The 13,077-nt window shown below is 37.0% G+C and overlaps 1 protein-coding gene across 3 annotated transcripts in view; it reads right to left on the bottom strand.

The window, feature by feature from the left end:
- The window catches only part of LOC126188329 (ralA-binding protein 1), a 122,475-nt gene that overhangs the window by 42,626 nt on the left and 66,772 nt on the right, over positions 1-13,077 (bottom strand). The gene's annotated exons all lie outside the window — the stretch shown is intronic.

The following is a 13,077-nucleotide window of genomic DNA, read 5'->3' on the forward strand; positions in this document are numbered from 1 at the left end:
GAGAGATGATTTAAAAGCATTTATGACACGTAGAGACAGTATGCAAGAGGTGGTAAACAATAATAATGAGCCTTTTGAAAAATGTAAGGTGTGGTGCATTGCTAACAAGTTATGTATAAACACAAAAATGGAGAAAATTTGTTTTAATCTGAAGGTACAGAAAGAAGAGAATCACAGTGTCAAATTACTGAGACTAAAAATACACCAAAGGCTCTCATGGAATGACCATATAAGCTATCTGATAGGCAAACTTGCACATGATATTCCTGCTGTATTAACTAAGATATTCTGTCAGTAAAAGTTTATTGATGCTTTGCTACTATGCATTCTTTCAGTCACAGCTACAATATGGGATTCTGTTATGGTGTAATTCAACAGGCACAAACTGTGTATTCAAATGGCAAAAATAAAGCAATTAGATGTATACAAAGATTGGGTCCAAGAGAAACCTGTAAGGAACACTTCTGCCAAGTCTCCATATGTATAACTGCTTAATATATGTAAAAGAAAATACACAACAATTTACAGAGAGAATAAAGTTAAGTTTGCCCAGCACTAGAAACAACTGCATGCTTGATATACCACACTCTAGGCTGTCACTGACACACAACAGTCACAAACACCTAAGTCTAAAATTATATAATAAACTGTCACAATCAGTCACACCCCTCACCCTCTTTAAATTAAAGGAAGTATTAGACACATGGTTTAAAAATAGAGCATACTACTCAATTGAAGAACATCTTGGAAGGAATGCATAATGAAATAATGTAACTATCATTAACTAAAGGTGTAAAACTGTATAATTAATTATTGAATGTAACTATATAATAATTATTACTGAAATGCTATGATTAGTAAAAAGGTTTATATATTTATATGTGTAAGTAAAACAACGATGTGTGTAAAATGTAAAAAATACTATCTACTAAAAAGATGTATGTATATACAGAGGCAATTCTAGAAGTCAGTCAAGGTGGGGGAGGGGGGGAAGGGGGGGGGGGGGGGAATGAAATATCGCTTAAGAAAAGAAGAGTTGGGGTCCTTCACTGACAAATTGGCACACTTTGGTGTTGCTTAAAGTAGTTTTTGGTAACTGTTTTAGAGTTCAGGGTACAAAGATGTCTACAGAATGTGTGTGCCTGGGAAAATAATATGATTTGACCCAGATGTCCGGCGATTTCGAAGTGTTTGTCTGGGGTCAGCAATTTAAGTGTTGGTAGGCATACCCGGCATATTTAGCTTTCTTGATAATTGTAAGTGGTACTTGTACATTAATATACATCCAATGTATATTAATAAATAATAAGATGCCCATTTTAAGTTAAATGATACTTATGGTTTAGATAGTAAGCTATTTGCCACTCTTATTCTTTTGTTAACATGTGTTTAAAATACATTGCAGCCTAAATCCCATTCTAAAAAAATAATAATAATAATAATAAAAAATGATTGAATCTGTTGAAGTAATATATTCACTGGTTTCTGAAGTCATTTTATCCAGTGTAATATGATACTCCATTGGGGGGGGGGGGGGGGGGGGGCATAGCCCCGATAGTCTCCCCCCTTGCCGCCACCCCTGTGTACATGCATGCATAATGTATAATGTAAAAATTAGTAACAACTATACTTTTATGAATATGTAAAATGTATTTTGATGAAGCCAACTGCATGGTAAACATACTGAACGGCTAATAAATAAACATATAACATGCACTACTACTTTTTCCAGGCAGATATTGCTAAAAATTACTTTTACAGGTACCACTCTCACATATATCATGATCCAAAGATCCCATCATATGGACTGAGGGTAAGTATCTTACACAAGCAACTTCTGAAATATATATTAACAATTAATGGAAAAATTATTTGTGTTCATGCAGTAACTGCATTTATTATAATACAATGTCCTTCAAACATGCATGCATGACTGAAAGAACAGATGATTTGCAGCTGTGAAAGTCAAGAAATGGGTTCATATACTGTAAATTCATAGTAGCGCCAGCTACTTGTGATAAATGAAAATTTGTGCCACACCAGGACTCAAACCCAAATTTCCAACTTATCATGAGCAGTTGCCTTAACCACTTTGGCTATCCGAGCACATCCTCAGTACCAGTCCAGTCTCCCATATGCCATGCAGTCACATTTCAAATGCTCACACTTTCATGAAACTAAGCTCTGTATGACCATTGTTATTATTTTGTGTAATCATTTTTGCCCCAAAATGCATGATATTATCATTAATTGCAACAGCGCTTGTGTGTATGCGGCAACTGCATTTATTACAATACAATGTCCTTTAGATATCCACAATTAGCAGCAAGCCTACTTAGTAGAAGAACAGCTGAAGAACAGGGCCAGTGTCATGGGGAAATGATGCAGTCCTTCACACAGAATGTTTGCGCACTCTGCCACTTTCTGCATCCAAAAATGACAGAAGCTGACAACATCTCACATTTGATGAAAGAAGTTGTAGAAGACATGTACCAAGTTCTTCTGGTGAAGGATGCCACAACATCCAGGGAATTCATCAAGTACTGTCAGGTGCATCGAGGAAATGAAACAGAAAAACAATCGGACTAAGGAAGTATGACTGACTACCAAATGTGGTCGCTACGGCAGTTGTGGAAGACCACCATACCTCATCTCTCTCATACACCAGGTGGTGAGACAAGAGATACAGCATTTCACGGCAACCAGAACTAGAGGGAAGGAAGATCAGGATTTAAATTCTGTCAACATCGTCATCAATAGAGACAGGCAACTAGGACTGTTGTACTTAGTAAGCAAGAGACAGCAGCCACGCCGGCCGAAGTGGCCAAGCGGTTCTAGGCGCTTCAGTCTGGAACCACGTGACGGCTACGGTTGCAGGTTTGAATCCTGCCTCGGGCATGGACATGTGTGATGTCCTTAGGTTAGTTATGTTTAAGTAGTTCTAAGTTCTAGGGGACTGATGACCTCAGATGTTAAGTCCCATAGTGCTCAGAGCCATTTGAACAGCAGCCACGATTGTTGACCTGAGGTGCTGGAAGATAATTGTAAATGTTTAGGAAGAGGTTTCTTAATCTTTAGCATCAATCTCCACCCCCATCTGAATGCCCCAGGAAGAATGCATTTGACCAACTTGGAGTTATGCTGCAACCACCAAACAGCAAACAAGCACCCAACCATCACAGCTATAATGAACTCCTACACCAAACATAATTCCCCATAGAAGAACAGAGATTTGGAGGACAGCAGATAACACCCTGGCCTGTTCCTGCTCTGGATGCCCTAGCACTCTCTACACTACAGCAGAGAAAATAGGTGAACTTTCAATGACTACTTCACCACCTTATGTCAACCGTCACAACAGTTCTATTCATACCATTTGCAGATGATTATTGTCAACCTGTGGGTCAAAACCCATCACCATGCCCTGGGAAAGATTACTCTCCAACACACCATAGCTGTTTCCCATTGCAGTTCAAATGTACCAGCCACTCGCCTAGCCGCTGAATTCAGGAAAACTAAGCAAGGCAACCATCTATGGAAGTGAGGTGGCTGCAAATAAAAATCCTCCATGGACAACAGTTACCATGATGAAAAAAAATATCAGTGTCATCATCAATGGGCAACCTGTTCACGTATTAGTTAACCGGGGTTCCGCTTTCTGTAATGTTGGGTGCTTATTGTCGACAGAATGGAGTCAATGTTATTCTTGGATGGACTTCTTGCAGGCAATGCAAGCAGTCATAGATTGTGGAGGATGGGAGATCCAGAGTGATAAAGCTATTTCAAAAAACAAATACAACAAAGATTGTCCTCTGTGAATGTTTGCCAATGAAGTGATAACCATTCCAAGTCAGTCTTGGGATGCTTTCAAATCTGGAGTGGAGAACAGACAGACCAAGTGGACCACTGGAAAACACCATTGAACGCTGGGCATCACCCACCAGTTAACCATTGCTCAGGTAGAATGTCTGCGGCTCAATGATGGATAATTCAGGAGGAAGCAGAGAAGATTCAAGATGCAACCATTTAACATTCAGAGAGTCCTTGGTCCTCTCCTGTGGTTCTTGTGAAGAAAGATGACACACAGTGTTTCTGCATCGACTACTGACAACTAAACAAAATCATAAAGAAAGATGTCTATCAACTGCCACACACTAGACAGTTTGAGAGGAGCAAAGTATTTCTCAACTATTGACAGCTCATAGACTACTGGCGAATCAATGCTGATGATCCTGACTGGGAAAAGACTGCTTTAATAATTCCTGACAGCCTCTATGAGTTTAAAATTATGACATTTGGACCGTGTAACAGTCCAGCCACATTTGAACATATGACTGACCACTTGCTCGATATATTAAATGCATGACATGTCTTTTTTTGTCTGGATGACAATGTCATTTTTTTGGAGACATCTGAAGAACATCTAAGCCACCTTACAACTGTGACGAAATGTGTTCAGACTGAAAGCCTCCATCACAATTTGCAAAAGTGCCTCTTTGCTCCCCACAAAATAAAGAAATTGAGGCTTCTAGTGCATGCTGATGTAGTCCATCTTTATCCAGAGTAAATAAGAGCAGTCACAGATTTTGCAATTCCTTGAAAGATATATTATGCGAGAAGTTTTCCTGGAATGTGCTTGCATTACTGCCAAATCATGAAGGGCTCCTGTACCAAGGAGCAGATACCAAATTTTTCTGGAATGATGTCCAAGAAAGGTCTTTCCTTGTCCTTGAGGGGACACTACTATTTTCTCCTGACCTAGCATTGTATGAAGAGAATGCCAAGACAGAACTTAACACTGACACTAGTAGTTATAGGATTGGTGCATTTCTAGTGCAAATTCAGGAAGGTGTTGAAAAGGTGATAGCTCATGCTTCTAGAGTATGCTCCATGTATGAGACGAACTACTTGTACAACTGATAATGAGTATCTTGCAGTTGTTTGAGCTGTCAGCAAGTTTCTGCCACATTTACTTAGCAGATCATCCACTGTTGTGATGCACCACCATTATCTATGCTGGCTGACTAGCCTGAAGATCCACTGGGTCGAATGGCCGGATGGACACTAAGGCTTCAGGAGTGCGAAGTCCCAGTGGTACATAGAAGTGGATGCAAACATGTACACTGACTGTCTTTCAAGGAATGTCAACAATGGAAGCATGTGCCACAATTACCTCCAATGCATCTTATACCAATCCCAACTGCCGCAGTGCCATTCCACGGAATTGGAATCAACATCTTGAGGAGATTCCCAAAGTCAACAAATCAATCACTGCACTGCTATGTAGTCAAATCACTGCACTGCTATGTTGTCAGTAAAGCTGTACTGACTGCTGTAACTCCTGAAATTGCAAAATTCCTTTTAGAGGACCTAATTTTAAATCACAGCGCTCAGCCCATGTGTTGATCTCTGATTACAGAAAAGTTTTACAGTTGAGAATAGTATCAGATAAAATCATGCTGTGACATCTCCCACAGGATGACAACTGCCTACCATTCACAGACAAATGACCTCATAGAATATTTTAAGAAACCATCAGATATGCTCTCAATGTATGTTGATGGAGAACAGATCAATTGGGATACAACACTGTCTATTGTGACATTCGCATACAATGCAGTGTGCAAGACACTATGTGTTTCACGTTGATCTTTCTGCTAGATGATCATGAAGCTGAAATGAGAATGGGTACATTGTCCCTGTTTCAACCGGATGACACTCAAGATGACTACATAAAAATGCTTCATTATCAAGATTGAAAAGCAAGGCAGGTGGCTTGCATATGGAGCCTGAACACCAAGGAATTGTCCATGATCTCTGTGTGAAACTCTACTGCAGCCCAGAGGTGCAGATCAATGATAAGAGATTCCAGGAAACTGAAGACCTAATCAACCACTGCAAATTTTCAATGGGATGGGCTACCTTTGATGTTCACCATAGCGGAGATAATCTAACAACATGACTAGAATGTGAGGATCTGCCAGGACCACATACAGAAGATCACTGACAATATCTAGATGTAGGGTGCTGTAGCTGGCTCCAATGAGAATTTCTGAAACATCAGGTCACTGAATCTTCAGGACAGGGAACAACGTCATGAGCTGTGATGCATGTAGTATGGCATAGGGATTAGCATCCTTAGCTGGTGTACTGGAGATTGCCAGTTCAAACTCATCCATCAGCAATTATTTATTATTTTGCATTTATCATTTTGGAAAGTTCTTGAAATATCTTATGCTGTAATGTTTGTATATTCTTGAATATTCGACATTTGTACAAATATTTGCATTCTGGAATATTCAATGTTTATATAAACAGCTGCACCCATCTCAATAGCTGAGATCACTGACACATGGTTGTGTGGTGGTGCTTGACCTGAGGCAAGCCAGTTCAAATCCTGCTGGTGAAAAATTTTCTTTGCCAGTATTTGCCTGGCAAGGGGAGGAAAGGTGGTTCCATAAAGCTCCTGATTACCAGTCTTTGTGCTAATGTCCTGGATTTAATTCCAAACCTCTCTGCTGTGTCTTATGATGTAGGGGCACATGCCACTGTTCCTGGTGCTGTTTGAGAGGACTGTGCTGGGTTTCACCCTCTCCCTTCCCATCATCCATACTACACTGTACACACACTGATCCACATGACACAGATACACACTTGACACTTTGTAGCCAGTTGGGGGAAGGCAATGGCAATCCACCTCCACTAGGATCTTGTCCAGACTGTCAGTGAAGGATTGCTGCATCTGATCCACTGCACTCATTTCCTGAGTATGGGATTACTTTGACTTTGATAAATAGCTGCAATCTCCTCCCAGGAGGTCAGCTCTGTTCTGGCTGTATTTGGTTTTCATAATTTAACATGCTTTCAGTGCTAAATGTTGTATTTCATTGATGACCCTGTTTTCAGATTAGGACTTAAATGCTGTTATGACATGGATATATTAATAACTGAGTAAAACTGATACCAGTTTGAAGAATGAGTTGAATACCACAGTATTTTATTAAAAATAGTTTGTTATGGTGTGTGCTTACATTTCTCCATTCTGAGAAAAGGCTGACTCAGCCACAAGAACCTACAGTTTAACCATGCTACAAATTGATTTTTTAACATATGCACATACATTGTCAGAGGTGAAAATCTTGTTAATTACTACAAAAGCCTTTTATGATCACATGAGGACAGAAACTCATACCTTTCAAAAGTCTCTCACTTACCTACTCCCCCAAAAGCCTTATTAACATTAATTGTAATTGTCATAAGTCACTGGTGTTTTAAAATACTATAAATGAACACATTTACATTGAGTATCAGGTGCTATGTGATCAAGCAACAGACAAAGAATCTAGAAATAAATTTTCATCTTAAGTTATCAGAGGTGTCAGTTGGAAAACGATGTTAACAGTAGGATGAGAGCCATTTTCATTGGAATTGGCATAACAGAGTTTTTAATGAAGTTCTGGACATAACTGTGGGACAGAGAGACACACAAAATAAAATTTTGGCATTACAAGAACAAATGACGTGTTAGTCTGTTGGTCGTTTTTGGAATAACCGCGCTGGGAGGCAGCCCACAGCTAACACAAAGAGTATGAATCAGCATGAAACTTACATAATGAGAGATAATTACTACTTGCACTACTAAAATTAAAAGCATGGATTCTTGTTGAAACTAAATTGGTACCATGAACAGTCTCCCTCGTAGTGTAAGAAAAATACAATACAACATATAAATACTGAAGCCAAAAAATGAATAATGTATTCAGGATAATTTTTCTTACTCTGTCCATGAAGATTTTTAGAATGTCTGAGTTTGCAGCAAACTTGGAGCTCTAATTTTCTGTGGTTGCTGATCATGCAGTCCATCCACTAAATCTTGATGATTAGAACATGTATATTTTAAAATGTCTTGCAGGATGGAAGAAATGACTCTTCTTATGATTGCAGGCAAACGTCATGCTTACGAATGAATACAGCATTTACTACACAACTACACACATTGTTGACGCACAAGTGAAAATTATACATCCTTTTTATGTGAGATCTTAAACATAAATACTCTCAAGCGAGACTGAAACAAAAGTTGTTAAAAAAATTGAATATTCTCTGGACATTGCTGTTCTATTACAAAGATAATTTTAAAAGCCTATATTTGCTGCACTTTGCAGCAATGTACAAATTTCTTTTTCTTTTTTTCTTTTTTTTTTTTTTCTCACGATAAAGGATGACAGGCAAAACAGTTGCAGGATAAAAATTTATTAAAATTCTCGACTGAGGTTTCGGTATCTATAAATATACCTTCATCAGAAGTAAAAAACCTGAACTACAAATTTCTTATTACTAATGAGGAAAAGGAATCATTCATACAAATTAATAATGAGAAAAAATAAAAAGGTATGATGTTGGGATCTAGTTGTTTAGTATTTCACAGACTCTATTGATGGAGAGTGTTAAATGTATCCCAACAGACATCAAGGTGTTCTAAAGCTATTAACATCCACAAAGCCATGCATCTCTGCCAAAGCCAAAGCATAAATGAAGTTCCTGGCGCAGATGACACGAGAGAGAGCTTTCTGTGCAATGCATCATAATCAATATTAAATTTTTCATGTGTAAGTTTGGTTTTAGCTGAGTTGAAATTATATCTTTAAGGGATTGAGAATGTTTGACATTGTGATGTATCCTGATAAAAACAATAAATCAAAGGTCAAAAGCAGTCGTCTTTCACTAATCAAAAAAGAAACCTATCAGATATTGCTGTAGAAAAGGAATTTCTATCATACACATTTTTGAATCCTTCCTAGATGGAAGAACATACTCAGTGTAAATCTAACAATATTAGAACACGAAACAGTTTACAATATTATATAAACAGAGCCAGAAACGTGTGGACAGTCAAATGTAATCAATTTATAGGACTGAGACAACAAGCATGGCATAAATGGTCATGCAACAAAAATCAAATGATGATAAAATGTCTCAAGGATGTCAGGGAAATGGTTACAAAACACAGAAGAAAAATTCACAGATAAAATGAAGATGCAAAATTACAAGAAGCAGAAGCATAATTGAATGAAAATAATTGAAGATATTTCTACTGAACATTCAAAAAGAAATTGATTAAACACACCTCACCCACACAGCAATTCAAATTGCCCTTAATAATAGTAAAAATTGTGAAATCCAATCTCAATACTTTTCTAAATTACTTAACTGTGAAAAAACACAAAATTGTCAAAGAGATTCAATTTCTTTTCTTTCCAACAGAAGCCTGAGTCATAACCACTATACATACAGGAATTAAACTAGATAACCCAATCTCTGAAAAGTAATGAGGCTCATGGGACACACACAAAGAATAGACCAATACAGGCTAACTTGTCAGATTCACACATTCTTGGAAAATTCGGTTACTAAACTGAACTGATACAAACAAACAAAAAAAGATCTTATGAATTTGGATCACCAAATTTACAGGATCTAGAAGGAATTAGAAAAATTACACTAACACACAGTTACAAGGAAGAAGAGGGAAGGACGAAACTAGCAGGTATGAACAGAACAATGGAAACACTGTCACTTGTTGTGCATGAAAGAATAATAAAAGGAAGGCCAACAAGTGTTAATTCTGCATGATCCTAAGCAAGCTATTCAAGAATGATGAAGAAGAATAAGAATACAAACAAAAGCATCAACTCATATCTGGAACTGGTACAGTGCAAATAAAAGGGAGCTTATGCCTGTTAACCGATGTGCCAGCCCCATGTCATGAAAAAAATCAATGATAAGCAGCTCAAAAGAATCCAAAGTACAATATCCACAGCACAGATATCACATGGTTATGCCAGCTGGAAATAGAGGCCATCCCTGTCATAATTGATTCCCTGGAATTAATAATGTGCAAGTACAGGTGGGCTGTTTCAAAAAATCATGATGGTGTCAATATAGCAACATACAGGTATTTCTTGGAACGACTCATATCATCTCAAAAATAAAATTGTTTCAATGATTCCTAAGGAAACTGGGAGCAATCTGCAATAGACCTCAAATCCAATGACTGAAATCATATGTTGTAAAAATATTGATGGGAATAATGTGTTTGTTACAAGATATTAATTTCAAATTAATTAATAATGAAGTTATCCTGACAGTCATGGCCTATTGTTAGAATTGTCCAAGCATCTGACTGGAGTGATTTGCAAAAGCTATGGCTAATCCAGCTGATGTTGGCTAGACCAGGATCAATGCTCAGGTCTCATAAAGGAAAAAAAGGTTTTTTCAAAATCTAACCATTTTCTGTAAGTTAATGTAATAACAATGCAGTGAAATCAATCCAAAGCATTCCCAGATAGGTAGATAAGATAGATAGATAGATAGAGAGAGAGAGAGAGAGAGAGAGAGAGAGAGAGGAGTTTACAAAGAGAAAACCATACAATCTGGGCTTGAGAACGTATAATTTGTCACTTGTTGTCCCAGTTCTTGAAGAAGCCTACTGACATTGTATTCTGCAGAGTTCTCATGAAGATTATCCATCTTGTGTTCACTGAATGGATATAGTTGCCTTTTTTATCCCCTATTGCAAGTCTGTGGTAGAGACCATTGCTTCTTCTGAGGAACTTGAGATGAGTTTCAATATTATTTGGGCAATGATCTGCAAATTTGGGGTGTGTACTACCACTTTTCAAAGCTCTAAGGTGCTTAGAATATATCATTTTAAGGTTTCTGCATCTTTGGTCCATGTAGACAGATTAAGACAAACTAAAAGTTAACTATGAGATGCCATCATTGTCAAACTTGCCTTGGGGGGGGGGGGGGGGTGTTGTCAAACTGAAATGTTTCTGTGCTGTGTTGTTTGTGGCATACCTACTAATATTAATATATTTAGTTCTTGTTTTTTCAGTGTGTCCCCAGCCTAAGGACATTTTTGTTCATGCTTGTTGCTATTGTCCACAGAAGCAAAATCTGTTGCAGGAAACTGTGGGTAAGGATCTTTTTAACAACATTTACATTAAAAATAAGTTTGCTTTATGTAGCAAGTAGTTGTTTATTTTAGCTGCAAACTTCAATGTAACTGTCAAGCTGGCAAAGAGGAAAGACTTGTAATTTTTGAAATGTTCCATGATTTATCATGCAAAAACAAACAATACCTTCATCTTCAATGGCTCATTGAACATCACTCAGCCGCACAATGACATTCTCATGATTTCGACAAAGAATGACTGCCAAAGAGTCAAAGAAGTATCTCTTACATGTACTCTGTGCTGACTGGAAGTATTCAGAGCAACATAAGTAGAAACACTTTTATGAATATGCATGCTGTCACATGTTCACAGATCAACATCTCAAGGAGAAGCACCTTTGGATATAAGTGGTTTCAAATCCTGAAATGCATACTATTTACAGCGAATATGCAGTTTTATCAGAGAACAAACAGCACAGTTACATGTTACAATAATTGAATAATTTTTTACAAAAACAGTATCCTAGTGACATAGTGAGATACAAATATTGTTTTAAAATGTTAGTAAAATTTTTCTTTTCATTTTTGAAGGCTTTTTTTTGTAAAGAACTAGGAGTAAATATTAAACCACCTTTGAATTTAAATCTGCTACATCAGAGTTAGCAATGCATAAGCCAAGGAGAATTAGATTTTATTCATCTATGAAAATGAGCAGCAAAAAATGTATACAGAAAGGTGATACAGCCTGCTTGGTGTTTGACTAAATGCAGAACTTGCCACTCTCCCCTATTCCTGTGGGTAAATGTATTTTGCATTCATAATCTCCAGGATGACAGCTGTCAAATCTATAAGAGGCACTTAAGTGAAAATGAGATAGATGAAAAAACAGGAAGTAAACTGTTCATTGTTTCAAAAGTAATCACTATAACTGTTAATATGTTTATCCCACTGAGAGGCAAGATGGTTAGTGCCTTCAGGAATACTGTGATCACAAAACAGAAAATTCTTGTTAAATTGGTAAATTCAAGAGACATTCCTGACTTCAACAAATGTGCCCAGAACTGTAAAAGAAAACTGCACTTAGTGATGAATCTTATGGATGAAGTGTCCTGAGGAAAGAAAAGATTTCTTTTTCTCTAGTTTTACACCTGGGGTTTGAGTACTCAGCTTCCCATCCTGGACAGTAACAACCCACCCATTCATTGGAAGCATTGTGGAGAAAATCTTCAGCTTATTACAACTTGGACAAAAGAAAAAAAGAAATATTTTCAAAGGTATACTGCAAGCTTATCCCAAAAGATGAGTTCTCGTAAAAAATTTAAAAAATGGAAAATTTAAGAAACATTTATTTATTTATTTATTGGCTTGGAGGACAGTAATATACTAACATATTTATTTATTTGGAGTTAATGTTATTTCATGGTTTACAGGCAGATTTCTTTTTAAAATTTAAACTAATGTAAATATTATTCAGTATTATCATGATTATTTCTTTAAAATCATTTTCTTCACCGAATAAAAATTTCAAAGTTTTTGTTAAATTCTTTTCTGATTATCTTATTTAATGTTGAAGAGAATCCTAACACAATGATTACCATCTCACAATATATCACAAAATGAAAATATGCAAAGTAAGTCAACTTAAGTTCATAACATTTCTCTCTTTGAACCTGTCAACACTTACTATCCCTTCACGTCACCATTTCTTCTTCACATCACCTGCTCCACCAAACACAACCCCTGACCTCAATTGGGCCATTCTGCTGTGACAATGTAACTGTCCATCAATGGGCTCTGAAGAAGAATGGAATTTTATAAACTGATCTGTGATGTTCTCACAATTAAGTTCTTATTTATAGGCTTCTATGCCTTTACCATATGGTGACAGGTTATCTTAACCCATTCTATTACTTGTGTACCACCAAGGGTTTGCAGTATTGTAATAATACACAAAAAATTGGTTTGTCTATCATCACCATATGAACTTTACTTTGGCTCAAAAAAGAGTGAAACACACAACAATAAAGCAAATTGATAACCAACTCACATTGTTATTTACAATGAAAATCTTGAAAAATATTCTCTTTTCATTTACTGGGAACTTCAAAAAGTAAGTTACT

Source organism: Schistocerca cancellata, chromosome 1, assembly GCF_023864275.1.
Source record: "Schistocerca cancellata isolate TAMUIC-IGC-003103 chromosome 1, iqSchCanc2.1, whole genome shotgun sequence".
In the NCBI taxonomy this organism is placed as follows: domain Eukaryota; kingdom Metazoa; phylum Arthropoda; class Insecta; order Orthoptera; family Acrididae; genus Schistocerca; species Schistocerca cancellata.